General features: G+C 38.4%; 1 non-coding gene across 1 annotated transcript; it reads left to right on the top strand.

Annotated features, from left to right (window-relative positions):
* The first annotated feature begins 12,970 nt into the window (after positions 1-12,970).
* Positions 12,971-13,078, top strand: LOC112730813 (small nucleolar RNA R71). The gene has a single exon (XR_003166621.1). It is a non-coding gene; the product is annotated as a small nucleolar RNA R71 (small nucleolar RNA).
* The last annotated feature ends 432 nt before the right edge of the window (positions 13,079-13,510 follow it).

The following is a 13,510-nucleotide window of genomic DNA, read 5'->3' as shown; positions in this document are numbered from 1 at the left end:
AGAGGGTGCAATATGTGCAATTTAGGGATGTCTGAAAAAATTTAGATTGGTAGAGATTGCGTGAGACCAATTTCAATTTTTCTTTGATAAGGAAAGGGATGTTCTGCGAGTAGAAAGGGGATTCCCATGGCTTTTCAAAGATTTTACACTACATGTACAGCGATGGAAAGAAGGCGTGAGAGTGGAAGATCAGCTCATACACGGTTTCCAGTGTGGATCCAATTTGGGAGTTTGACGAAACGCTTTAAAACCCTTGAAGTAGCCCAGAAATTTGGTGGAGGAATAAGGGAAATGTTGGATGTCGGGTTCTTTGATATGAAGGGAAGAAAAAGTCGTATAGTAAAAACAAGAGTGGAGTTTGAGGAGAGGCATTCAATTAGAGACTCTCTCATGGGACAGGACCTGGCAAAATTTCTCTTTATGTGATTTTACGCTATGAAAGCCTTGGAGTGGTTTGTTCCTACTGTGCCAAAATAGGACATGACCATAAATCTTGTCCTTTATTCATAGTAGATGCTAAAGAGAACAAACTAAGGGAGGATAAGGTTGGAGATTGGGTAAAGGCAGATCAAATGGGGGTACAGGTTGAGATAAAGGAAGGCGACAATAACAAAGGTGATACGGAGAACAAATGCAGCCAAAATTCTCGAAAAAAAGCCACTTCCAAACTGTTTAATCAAGAAATTCACAAGTCTTAGTGTCGTGGACAGAGTAAAAAGTGTTGGGATACCTAAGAAGCTACCACTTAATAATATATATGGAGATTCAGAGAATAATAATGAGATGGATGAAGCTCTTTTATTGTTGTCCAATCATGAGGTGCCTAACATTTAAGAAAAAAATACCCAAAGCAGTAGACTCACTAGCGAGTGCATTAGCTAAGACGTCATCTGATTCTAAAGAGTATATTAAAAAATTCAAGAGGCTTAAAAGCATGGCGCGATAGGGGAAAGAAAAAGCTAAGAATCATAATGGCATTAAACGAAGAGCTAGTGAAGCCATTAACGGGGAGTTCTTACAAGAGGGAAGTAGTTGTGATGGAGATGTTATTATGGAGATCATGGTAGGTGCCAATCGTACAGTGGCACCTAGTGCTCTATGAGGATTCTCACATGGAGCTATCGTGATTTAGAGAGATCTGTGACAGTCCACAATTTGAAAGAGATGTGTCAATCCTACTCTCTCAAGGTGATTTTTCTTTGTGAAACAAAAAATTAATCTCGCGATATGGAGAGAAAAATCAGATCATGTGGATATCAGAGTTTCACAATTGTAGACCCAAAGGGGTTAGCAGGAGGGCTAGTTTAGTGTGGAAGGATTTTATTAATGTTAAAGTGTTATACTCTAATTCATTCTCAATAGCTGTTTTGATAAAGGATGCAAGTAAAAATGTGGAATAGGGGTTGGTTGGGATCAATCTTAGTACTAATGAACAGGTGCAATTAGAGCAAATTCAATGAACTCTCAAATTTTCTTCTCCAATTTGAAGGGAAGGTTGTAGTAGTGGGGGACTCTAATGCAATTAAGAGCAATGGAGAAAATGAGGGAGGTAATATCAGGTCAGCCATCTCAATTGATAATTTCAACAACTTTATCCATGACAACTAGCTGGTGGATTTGGGTATGCTAGGTCATGGTTTTACTTGGTCTAATAAAAGGAGTGGTGCTACTTTAATTAAAAAGAGACTGGATCGCTGTTTATCCAGTATGGTTTGGCGGGAATGGTATGGGGAAGCAGTGGTTAGAAGAAAAATACAGAACGGTTTGGATCATGCTCCACTCTTGCTTGATTTAGATCCTTGTAGATGGGCGACTAAAAGGAGATTTAAATTCTAAGATAGATTGTCCAGAGATGAAAAAGTAAGAAGAATCGTGACGGAGGCTTGGGAGATGGTACTTGAAGGCTCACCATGTATTCATTAGCTCAAAAACTCAAGATTTGCCTTTAAAGGCTTGTGTGGTGGCAGTGACCCCCGAACGAATTCCAAGAGAGAATTTGAGGAGATCACAAAGCACCTAGAGGAAAAAAGGGCTGAAGACAATTTTAGAGGCAACAAAGTTTTTGCGTTGGAGAATAAACTAGAGGAGGAACTAAAGAAAGAAGAGAGTTATTGGAGCAAGAAGGCTAGATGTAAATGGCTGAAGGAGGGAGACAGCGATACCAAATTCTTCCACAGAAAATCCCAATCTAGAAATCGGAAGAACAAAATATGGAGCTGATGAGCGGATATTTTATACGCTTTTTGGTATCATTTTCATATAGTTTTTAGTGTGTTTGTTTAACTTTTATTAAGTTTTCATAGGTTTTAGTGTAAAATTCACATTTTTGGCTTCTACTTTGAGTTTTTGTATTTTTATGCAATTTCAGGTATTTTCTGGCTGAAATTGGGAGCTGGAGCAAAAGTCTGATTCAGAGACAGAGAAAGCACTGCAGATGCTGTCCAAATTTGACGTCTTTGCATTCGAAAGAGCGTTTCTGGAGCTACAGAAGTCCAAATGGAGTGTTCTCAACGGCTATCGAAAGCTAACATCTAGAGCTTTTCAGCAATGTATAATAGTCTATATTTTGCTTCAGAATTTATGGCCCAAAACTAGCGTTCAACGCCAGCCTCCTGCCCTATTTTGGCGTCCAGCGCCCAAAGGAGAAGAGACCAGCGTCCAAAGGAGAAGAGACCAGTGTCCAATGCCCATAAAGGACCCCCTAGCCAGCGTTCAATGCCCTAGAGGCCTCCTAGCACGTGGATGTCAATCAAGCTCAGTCCAAACACTCACCAAGTGGGCCCCAGAAGTGGATTTTAGCACTAAAAGACTATTTTACCCTTCCTATGTAATCCTTAGTCATTAGCTTAGTATTTATTTTAGAACTTTTAAGGACTCAGGAGAGGACCTGTCATATTTTCATTTATCATTGTATTTTATATCAGTATGAGTTTCTAAACCTCCTAGGTTGAGGGGAGGAGCTCTACTGAGTTTTATAGATTAATAAAGTACTACTGTTCTATCTTAATCCGTGTTTGATTCTCTATTCTAAGATGTATCTTCATTCTTCATCAATATGAATGCGTTGAACCGGCACAAGGTTATCTCATTCTACATGGGTTCAGAGTGAGTCTTTCATCGGACAATGATGAACCACTAGCTAGATCATACATCTCTTAGACGACTAATTCACGACTTCATTGGGGACTTTTCAAGACATCAGTTCAGCGGAGGTACGGGGAGATTAGAGTCTTTGTGGTAGAGGCTAGAACCAAAGGCATAACATTTTCTAATCCGAAAGATTCGGCCTTGTCTGTGGCGTTTTGAGTAGGATCACTAAGGAGAATGAACTGCAGGAGCTTCACCCTCAATCAGACTGAATCCGCACTAACCCTGGGGTTCAGATCTAGAGGAGTATTAGCGATCCCTTAACAGAGGCGTTGATCACATACAGCCTACCATAGAAGAAATCATTCACAGTTAAAGAAGACAGTAAGATTGGATTGATCCAAAACAACAAAGCATCTCCAAGCCTTAACCATCTTCATATCAATGCATTAACCATTAACTGAGTAACGTTTTATTTATTTTCTTTTCATACGAATTAAACAAACAAACAACTCTTCTATCAGCTTGACTAAGATCTACAAGATAACCATAGCTTGCTTCAAATCACAATCCTCGTGATATCGACCCTGACTCACTCAGGTATTACTTGGACGACCTAGTGCATTCTTGGTTCAGCAGTGCGAAGTGTAATTCCACGCTACCAAGTTTTTGGCGCCGTTGCCGGGGATTGTTCGAGTTTGGGCAACTAACGGATTATCTTGTTGCTTAGATTATGTATTTTCTTTAATTTTGTTTGAGTCTTTTAATTTTCTTTTTTCGAAAAAAATTAAAACTTTTTCAAAAACCTTTTCTTTTATTTATTAATCTTGATCTTTTGTTTGAATCTTTGTTCTTGATCTTGTTTGAGTATTTTTTCGAAATTCTTGAGTCTTTTTCAAAAAATTTTTTCAAAAATAGTGTCTTTTATTTGAGTCTTGTGTCAATCTTTAAGTTTGGTGTCTTTTTGTGTCTTTTCTTTTAAAATTTTTGAAAATTGTGTCTTTAGTTTTCAAAATTTTTAAGTTTGTTGTCCTTTGCATGTTCTTGTTTTCTTTGAATTCTTTGAGTTTTGTTCTTGGTGTTCTACTTGATCTTCAAAGTGTTCTTGTTTTTCTTCTTGTTTTGAAATTAAAATTTTTAAGTTTGGTGCCTCTTTGTGTTTTTCTTTGCAATTTTCGAATTTTAGGTGTCTTAGATCTAAAAATTTTAAGTTTGGTGTCTTTTTGTTTTTTTTCTCTTTCTTCATTAATTCAAAAAAAAAAAAAATCTTTCCTATCTTTTACTTTAATTTTCGAAAATTACAACAAAATTTTCAAATTTTAATTTCAAAATCTTTATCTTATCTTATCTTAGTTTTAAATTTCAAATTCAAATCTTTTCAAAAATCATATCTTTTTCAAATTACTATCTTATCTTTTTATCTTTCTTTATAATTCAAAAATCTTATCTTATCTTATTTCAAATTTCAAAATCAAATCTTTTTCAAAAATCAAATTTCAAATCTTATCTTTTTCAAATCTTTTCAAATTCTTATCTTATCTTTTCTAATTTCAAATTTTAAATTCAAATCTTTTTTAAATCTTTTCAAATTTTATCTTATCTTTTCTAATTTTTAAATTTTAAATTCAAATTTTTTCTAATCTTTTATCTTATTTTATTTTCAAATCTGTCTTAAGTAGTTACTTGTTTTCTCTATCTTCTTTTTTAAAACTTTCTAACTAAGTCCTCTCTCTTATAATTTTCGAAAATATCTTCTATTTCTCTCTCTTCTTTTTTGAAATTTAACAATTAATTTTCAAATCCTTTTAGTTAATTAATTTAATTTTCGAATTTAATTAATAAATAAAAATAAAACAAAAATATTTTCTCTTTTTACTTCTAATTTTCAAATTTCTATCCCTCTCTCTATTCGAATTCTTCTTCTTTCTTCTCTATCTTCATTCTTCATTCTTCCTTCTTCTTCACATCTCACTGGAAGTCCTCTATACTCAAATCAGACATAGAAGCTTCCTTTCTTTCTTTCTTTCTTGTTTTCTTTTTCTTGTTTATGACCAGGAACAGAGATAAAGAACCTCTCTTAAATCCTGATCCTGAACCTGAGAGGACTCTAAGGAGGTATTTGCAACAAACACTCAAGAAGAAACCTCTAAGAAAATTTTGAACAAGAAGCTGAAGACATGGTAGCCGAGCCTAATCATGAAGGAGAGGCAAGAAAGGTTCTTGGTGACTACACCATACCAACCTCTAATTTTTATGGAAGAAGTATCTCTATACCTTCCATTAGAGCTAACAACTTTGAGTTTAAGCCTCAGTTAGTCTCTCTTCTGCAACAGAATTGCAAGTTCCATAGACTTTCACTGGAGGATCCACACCAATTTCTGTCGAAATTCTTGCAAATCTGTGACACTGTTAAGACCAATGGAGTGGATCCTGAGATCTACAGACTTATGCTATTTCCCTTTGCTATTAGAGACAGAGCTAAAATATGGTTAGATTTTCAACCTAAAGAGAACCTAGACTCTTGAGAAAAGTTGGTCAATGCTTTTTTGGCCAAATTCTTTCCTCCTCAAAGGATGAGCAAAATCAGAGTGGAAGTTCAAACCTTCAGAAAAAGAGAAGGTGAATCCCTCTATGAAGCTTGGGAAAGATACAAGCAACTGATCAGGAGATGTCTGACGTGGCGTAAATTGGCGAGTTAAGAAATTTATATAAGAGATACGTTGCAAGTACAGTTCTTAACCAACCAGAAATCCGCTTATCAATTTAGAAGGTTGTCACAAAATTTAAATTAAAATACTGGGAGTATGAATCCCAGGTCGTCTCCCAACGAGTTGTAGAAAGGTGTGCTATTTTATTAATCAGATGTTTTTAAAAATGGTTTGAGTTGAATAACAGGAAATTAAATTAGAGAATTTATATAATTTTAAATGAAAGCCTTGGCTGGGAGTAGATTAGTTGGAGGCCCTATTCTTGTTGGAGTACTCTCAAGATTAATTGATAATCGAGGGTTATTCTGTTTAGTTATCCCTTACTAGGTAAGGAAAAGTCAAACAAGTTGGAAAACTATTTCTACTCACAAGTCCCAATCCGCTTACTTGGAAGGATTGGTGTTAGTGACCAGAGAGCAATCCAACAGTAAACCTAATTACAATTTTTCTTTTAAGCATTCCAACTCAAGGACTTCCTTTCAATCAACTCCCATCCAAGTTATGAAACTACTCGCTCATTGTGAATGTAGAACTCATAGCATAGAAAAGGGAAATATAGAAAGACATGATAAACAGTAATCAAAGGGATCAATTAAAAATAAAAATAGTTCTTGTATTAATAAACTCTAAAAATAATTCAATAATAATTCTAAATAAACAAAAGACATGGAAGAGTAAGAGACAAGCAAAGAGAATGAACTAGAATGACGAAGTCTTGCTGAGGCAATAACTCTTCTCAATATCCCAATGTGAAAAGCAATAAAAATAAAATCCTAAGAACTATGAATGTGTAGAGAGAAAAACCTAGAGGAGGAGTAAAACTAGATCTAACAACTAAAAATGTGTAGAATGAATTGTTCTCCCTCGTTTCTGCATGTTCCCTGGCTCTAGTATGCTTTTCTGGGCCGAAAACTGGGTCAAAACAGGGCCCAAAATCGCCCCCAGCGAATTCTGCAGATTATGCAGATCGCGCATGTCACGCGATCGCGTCATTTATGCGGACGTGTCATTCAGCGTTTGCTTTGCCACGCGTGCGCGTCGTCCACGCCTTCGCGTCACTGATGCAGTTTCCAATCAGTGCGGTCGTGTGAGCCATGCGTCCGCGTCACTGCAATTTCCTCTATATCGTGCGGCCGCGTGAGCCATGCGTCCGCGTCACTTCTCGCTGGTCATCTCCTCAATTTCTTGTGTTCCTTCTATTTTTGCAAGCTTCCTTTCCAATCTCCAACTCATTCATGCCCTATAAAGCCTAAAACACTTAACATACAGATCACGGCATCGAATGGAATAAAGGAGAATTAAAATACATAATTAAAAGTCTCTAGGAAGTAAGTTTTCAAACATAAAGCATTTTTAGGAAGGAATTATAAATGCATGCTTATTTAATGAATAAGTGGGTAAAGAGTTGATAAAACCACACAATTAAACACAATATAAACCATAAATTAATGGTTTATCAACCTCCTGGTGCGCAGAAATTGTGATTACACTTTGATTATGTAAAATTCATCGCTCTTTCTTTCCCTGGTAATGGCACCAAAAACATGATGCCAATACCATGGTTCACAACTTCGCACAACTAACCAGCAAGTGCACTATGTCGTCCAAGTAATACCTTACGTGAGTAAGGGTCGAATCCCACGGAGATTGTTGGTATGAAGCAAGCTATGGTCACCTTGTAAATCTCAGTCAGGCGGATATAAAATAGTAATGGGGTTTTTGAAAATAATTAATAAAATAGGGATAGAAATACTTATGTAAATCATTAGTGAGAATTTCAGATAAGCGAATAGAGATGCTTTCGTTCCTCTGAACCTTTGCTTTCCTGCTATCTTCATCCAATCAGTCTTACTCCCTTCCATGGCTGGCTTTATGTAATGCGTCACCATTGTCAATGGCTACTTTCGGTTAATCGTCTGGAGGCATCACCCTTGTCAATGGTTACATCCTATCCTCTCAGTGAAAGTGGTCAACGCACCTTGTCACGGCACGGCTATTCATCTGTCGATTCTCGATCATGCTGGGATTTACTATCCTTTTGCGTCTGTCACTACGCCCAGCAATCGCGAGTTTGAAGCTCATCACAGTCATTCAATCATTGAATCCTACTCGGAATACCACAGACAAGGTTTAGACTTTTCGGATTCTCTTGAATGCCGCCATCATTCTAGCTTACACCACGAAGATTCTGATTAAGAGATCTAAGAGATACTCATTCAATCTAATGTAGAACGGAAGTGGTTGTCAGGCACGCGTTCATAGGGAATGATGATGATTGTCACGTTCATCACATTCATATTGAAGTGCGAATGAATATCTTGGAAGCGAAATAAGATGAATTGAATAGAAAACAGTAGTACTTTGCATTAATCTTTGAGGAACAGCAGAGCTCCACACCTTAATCTATGGAGTGTAGAAACTCTACCGTTGAAAATACATAAGTGAGAGGTCTAGGCATGGCCGAATGGCCAGCCCCCAAAACGTGATCACAGGATCAAAATACAATCCAGGATGTCAAATACAATAGTGAAATGTCCTATTTATAATAAACTAGCTACTAGGGATTACAGAAGTAAGTAATTGATGCATAAACCCACTTCCGGGGCCCACTTGGTGTGTGCTTGGGCTGAGCTTTGAGTGTTGCACGTGTAGAGGTCCTTCTTGGAGTTGAACGCCAGCTTTTGTGCCAGTTTGGGCGTTCAACTCTGGTTTTGGATCCTTTTCTGGAGCTGGACGCCAGAATTGGGCAGAGAGCTGGCGTTGAACGCCAGTTTGCGTCATCTAAACTTGGCCAAAGTATGGACTATTATATATTTCTGGAAAGCCCTGGATGTCTACTTTCCAACTCAATTCGAAGCGTGCCATTTCGAGTTCTGTAGCTCCAGAAAATCCACTTTGAGTGCAGGGAGGTCAGAATCCAACAGCATCAGCAGTCCTTCTTTAACCTCTGAATCTGATTTTTGCTCAAGTCCCTCAATTTCAGCCAAAAGATACCTGAAATCACAAAAAAACACACAAACTCATAGTAAAGTCCAGAAATGTGAATTTAACATAAAAACTAATGAAAACATCCCTAAAAGTAACTAGATCCTACTAAAAACATACTAAAAACAATGTCAAAAAGCGTATAAATTATCCGCTCATCACAACACCAAACTTAAATTGTTGCTTGTCCCCAAGCAACTGAAAATCAAATAGGATAAAAAGAAGAGAATATACTATAAATTCCAAACTATCAATGAAACATAGCTCCAATCAGATGAGCGGGACTTATAGCTTTTTGCCTCTTGAATAGTTTTGGCATCTCACTTTATCCATTGAGGTTCAGAATGATTGGCAGCTATAGGAACTCAGAGTTCAGATAGTGTTATTGATTCTCCTAGTTCAGTATGATGATTCTTGAACACAGCTATTTTATGAGTCTTGGCCGTGGCCCTAAGCACTTTGTTTTCCAGTATTACCACCGGATACATAAATGCCACAGACACATAATTGGGTGAACCTTTTCAGATTGTGACTCAGCTTTGCTAAAGTCCCCAATTAGAGGTGTCCAGGGTTCTTAAGCACACTCTTTTTTTGCTTTGGACCTTGACTTTAACCGCCCAGTCTCAAGTTTTCACTTGACACCTACACGCCACAAGCACATGGTTAGGGACAGCTTGGTTTAGCCGCTTAGACCAGGATTTTATTCCTTTAGGCCCTCCTATCCACTGATGCTCAAAGCCTTGGGATCCTTTTTATTTGCCTTTGCCTTTTGGTTTTAAGGGTTATTGGCTTTTTTCTCTTGCCTCTTGGTTTTAAGAGCTTTTGGCTTTTTCTGCTTGCTTTTTCTTTTTCTTTCTATTTTTTTCGCCTATTTTTTTTTTTTTGCAAGCTTTGTCTTTTGCTGCTTTTTCTTGCTTCAAGAATTATTTTTTTGGTTTTTCAGATTATCAAATAACATGTCTTCTTGTCATCATTCTTTCAAGAGCCAACATATTTAACATTCTTAAACAACAACTTCAAAAGACATATGCACTGTTTAAGCATACATTCAAAAAACAAGAAGCATTGTCACCACATCAATATAATTAAACTAAGTTCAAGGATAAATTCGAAACTCATGTACTTCCTGTTCTTTTGAATTAAAACAGTTTTCATTTAAGAGAGGTGATGGATTCATAGGACATTCATAACTTTAAGACATACTTACTAACTACTAATGATCATGTAATGAAGACACAAACATAGATAAGCACATAACATAGAAAACAAAAAACAGAAGAAATAAGAACAAGGAATGAATCCACCTTAGTGATGGTGGCGTTTCCTTTTTGAGGAACCAATGATGTCCTTGAGCTCTTCTATGTCTCTTCCTTGTCTTTGTTGCTCCTCCCTCATTGCTTTTTGATCTTCTCTTATTTCATGGAGGATGATGGAGTGCTCTTGATGTTCCACCCTTAGTTGTCCCATATTGAAACTTAATTCTCCTAGGGAGGTGTTGATTTGCTCCCAATAGTTTTGTGGAGGAAAGTGCATCCCTTGAGGTATCTCAGGGATTTCTTGATGATGAGCTTCCTCATGTGCCTGTTGAGATCCATGAATGTGATCTCTTGTTTGCTCCATCCTTTTCTTAGTGATGGGCTTGTGAGATGAATCTTTCCATCTCCCATGGCTCAGAGGTGGAAGCAATTGTCTTCCCTTTCCTCTTTCTTGAGGTTTTTCTGGCCTTAGGTGCCATTAATGGTAATGGAAAAACAAAAAGCTTATGCTTTTACCACACCAAACTTAGAATGTTGCTCGCCCTCGAGCAAGAGAAGAAAGAATAGATGAAGAAGAAGAAGATATGGAGGAGATAGAGGGATGTGTGTATGGATGTGAATGGTGAATGGAAAACAGAAGGGATGACCCCTGAATGGAGAGAAAGAGGGTGAGGTGGGTGGGGATCCTGTGGGGTCCACAGATCCTGAGATGATCCTGTGGGGTCCACAGATTCTGAGGTATTCAAGGATTTACACCCTTGCACCAAATTAGGCATGCAAAATGTCCTTGCACACAACTCTGGGCATTCAGTGCCAGGTTGGTGCCCATTTTGGGCGTTCAACGCCCATTTGTTGCCCATTTCTGGCGTTGAACGCCAGAACCATGCTTGTTCTGGGCGTTCAGCGCCAGCTCCTCTCCAGGGTGCAATTCTGGCGTTCAGCGCCCAGATGATGCCCATTTTGGGCGTTCAGCGCCCAGATACTGCCCATTTTGGGCGTTCAGCGCCAGAGCCATGCTCTGTTCTGGCGTTGAATGCCAGGCAGATGCTTCCTCCAGGGTGTAATTTTTCTTCTGCTGTTTTTGATTCCATTTTCAATTTTTATATTTATTTTGTGACTCCTCATGATCATGAACCTATAAAGACATATAACTAAGAAAAATATAGTTAGATAAATAGAGATTAAGTTGCCTCCCAACAAGCGCTTCTTTAATGTCAATAGCTTGACAGTAGGCTCTCATGGAGCCTCACAGATGTTCAGAGCATTGTTGAGACTCCCCCAACACCAAACTTAGAGTTTGGATATGGGAGTTCAACACCAAACTTCGAGTTTGGTTGTGGCCTCCCATCACCAAACTTAGAGTTTGACTGTGGGGGCTTTGTTAGACTCTGCTTTGAGAGAAGCTTTTTCTGCTTCCTCTCCATGGATGCAGAGAGAGATCCTTGAGTTGTAAACACAAGGTTGTCCTTATTTATTTGAAGGATCAATTCTCCTCTGTCCACATCAATCACAGCTCTTGCTGTGGCTAGGAAAGGTCTTCCTAGGATGATAGATTCATCCTCTTCCTTTCCAGTATCCAGGACTAAGAAATCAGCAGGGATGTAAAGGCCTTCAACCTTCACTAACACGTCCTCTACTTATCCATAAGCCTGTTTTCTTGAATTATCTGCCATCTCTAATGAGATTCTAGCAACTTGCACCCCATAGATTCCCAGTTTCTCTATTACAAAGAGGGGCATGAGGTTTATTCCTGAACCAAGGTCACACAGAGCCTTAAAGATCATGGTGCCTATGGTACAAGGTATTATGAACTTTCCAGGATCCTGTCTCTTCCGAGGCAATGTCAGTTGATCCAGATCACTTAGTTCATTGGTGAACAAGGGAGGTTCATCTTCCCAAGTTTCAATACCAAATAATTTGGCATTCAGCTTCATGATTGCACCAAGAAACTTGGCAGTTTGCTATGGGTGTAACATCCTCATTCTCTTCAGAAGAGGAATACTCATCAGAGCTCATGAATGGCATAAGGAGGTTCAATGAAATCTCTATGGTCTCTAGATGAGCCTCAGAGTCCTTTGGTTCCTCAGAGGGAAGCTCCTTATTGATCACTGGACGTCCTAGGAGGTCTTCCTCCTTGGGATTCACGTCATCCTCTCCCTCATTGGGTTCGGCCATTTTGGTTATGTCAATGGCCTTGCACTCTCCTTTTGGATTTTCTTCTTTATTGCTTGGGAGAGTGCTAGGAGGGATTTCAGTGATCCTTTTACTCAGCTGTCCCACTTGTGCTTCCAAATTTCTAATGGAAGACCTTGTTTCATTCATGAAACTCACAGTGGCCTTAGATAGATCAGAGACTAAGTTTGCTAAGCTAGATGGGTTCTGCTCAGAATTCTCTGTCTGTTGCTGAGTGGATGATGGAAAAGGCTTGCTATTGCTAAACCTGTTTCTTCCACCATTATTAAAGCCTTGTTGAGGCTTTAGATCCTTCTATGAGAAATTTGGATGATTTCTCCATGATGAGTTATAGGTGTTTCCATAGGGTTCACCTAAGTAATTCACCTCTGCTATTGCAGGGTTCTTAGGATCATAAGCTTCTTCTTTAGAAGATGCCTCTTGAGTACTGTTGGATGCAGCTTGCATTCCATTCAGACTCTGAGAAATCATATTGACTTGCTGAGTCAATATTTTGTTCTGAGCCAATATGGCATTCAGAGTATCAACCTCAAGAACTCCCTTCTTCATAGGCGTCCCATTATTCACAGGATTTCTTTCAGAAGTGTACATGAATTGGTTATTTGCAACCATGTCAATGAGTTCTTGAGCTTCTGCAGGCGTTTTCTTTAGGTGAATGGATCCACCTGCAGAGGTATCCAATGACATCTTAGATAACTCAGACAGACCATCATAGAATATATCCAGGATGGTCCATTCTGAAAGCATGTCAGAAGGACACTTTTTGGTCAACTGTTTGTATCTTTCCCAAGCTTCATAGAGGGATTCACCATCTTTTTGTTTGAAGGTTTGGACATCCACTCTAAGCTTGCTCAGCTTTTGAGGAGGAAAGAACTTGGCTAAGAAAGTCGTGACCAGCTTATCCCAAGAGTTCAGGCTGTCTTTGGGTTGAAAGTCCAACCACACTCTAGCTCTGTCTCTTACAGCAAAAGGGAAAAGCATGAGCCTGTAGACTTCAGGATTTACTCCATTAGTCTTAACAGTATCATAGATCTGCAAGAATTCAGTTAAGAACTGAAAAGGATCTTCAGATGGAAGTCCATGAAACTCGCAGTTTTGTTGTATCAGAGAAACTAGCTGAGGTTTCAGCTCAAAGTTGTTTGCTCCAATGGCAGGAATGGAGATGCTTCTTCCATGTAAATTGGAATTAGGTGTACTAAAGTCACCAAGCATTCTCCTTGCATTATTATTATTTTCAGCTGCCATCTCCTTTTCCTATTTGATAATTTCTGACAGGTGCTT

This window comes from Arachis hypogaea, chromosome 12 (genome assembly GCF_003086295.3).
Source record: "Arachis hypogaea cultivar Tifrunner chromosome 12, arahy.Tifrunner.gnm2.J5K5, whole genome shotgun sequence".
In the NCBI taxonomy this organism is placed as follows: Eukaryota; Viridiplantae; Streptophyta; class Magnoliopsida; order Fabales; family Fabaceae; genus Arachis; species Arachis hypogaea.
Note: the sequence above shows the minus strand (reverse complement) of the source record. Positions and strands in the feature narration are given on the sequence as shown.